Here is a 1,294-nt window from a genome sequence, read left to right on the forward strand (position 1 = left end):
GGTCATTTGGAAAATACTGATTTACAGAGTTTCATAGATCTTCCAGATGTTGACACATTTAATTATACTATATTTGAAAAATCACATCAGTTAATATAGCTGCTATTTTATCAGAAAAGACCTTATGTATTGAAAACTGTTAGATTTGTGGTGGCAGATATACATTTTCCAAAATTTTAATCTCTCTTTAAAAGCCCAAATTTTATCATTGGTAATAAATGCTGTCAGTTGTCCGCAAAGTGCTATTTTTTGCTTTGTTTATTTTTGAGAAAAATATCTGCAACGTGCCCACATCTGAATTACCTTCGTCAGTAAAAACGCTGTTCCATCAAAGAAGTGGCTGGTTCCACTGGAAACTCTCTTGGAGCAACCATTATATAGTATTAATGCTTTGCTATGTGGCGTAGGGTTTTCTGCCTATCTATTGGGTATAAAAAGTACTTCCAAATTTAGCAGCTTAACACAAAAATAAACACTTACGATCTCACACGGCCTCTGTGGGTCAGGAACCCAGCACTGGCCTCACTGGGGGTGGTTCTTGGCTCCAGGCTTGTTGTGAAGTTGCAGACAAGGTGTTGCTGGGGCTGCGGTCATTCTAAGGTTGACTAGGGCTTCCACGGTGGCCCACTCGCATGCCCAGTACGTTGCCACTGCTGTCGGTAGGAGGCCTTAGATCCTCACTATGGGCACCTCTGTGGGCTGTTTGAGTGTCTTTACAACATGGCAGCTGCTTCCCCAGAGGGAGTGACCTAGGAGAGAAAGGTAAACGGCACAATCTCTTTTCTAAGTTAGCCTTGATAGCCACACACTGTTGTTCCAGCAATATCCTGCTGGTTGCACAGGTCATCCCTGGTCACCGTGGGGGAAGCCCGCACCTGCGTGCAGATGCTAGGAGGAGAGAATCACTGTCATGTCTTGGAGGCTGAATGCCACGGTGTACTCATCACTCACGATATAAAAGTCATGTTTGCAAGAACCAAGATGCCATAAATTAATACTTTTACTGTTTCATCAAGGACATTCTTAAATAAAACTGACATTTTAAAAAACACAAGTGCATGGGAGTGAAAAACATAACGGTTATGAAGACAAGTTGGTGCCACTGTCTCGATTCGAGCTAAGGTGCTGGAATTTTACCCACTATTGCTTTTCTGCGGTCACTGCAGATACCAACACAGTGGAAAAAGACAAATAACGTCATTGCATTAGGATGAAAATAATTTTGACTCTCTGGACTCTCTGAAAGTGTCCTGGGACCCCCTCAAAATTTGCAAACCACATTTTGAGAATTACC

Source organism: Propithecus coquereli, unplaced genomic scaffold (assembly GCF_000956105.1).
Source record: "Propithecus coquereli isolate 6110/MARCELLA unplaced genomic scaffold, Pcoq_1.0 Scaffold507, whole genome shotgun sequence".
NCBI classification, from domain to species: Eukaryota; Metazoa; Chordata; class Mammalia; order Primates; family Indriidae; genus Propithecus; species Propithecus coquereli.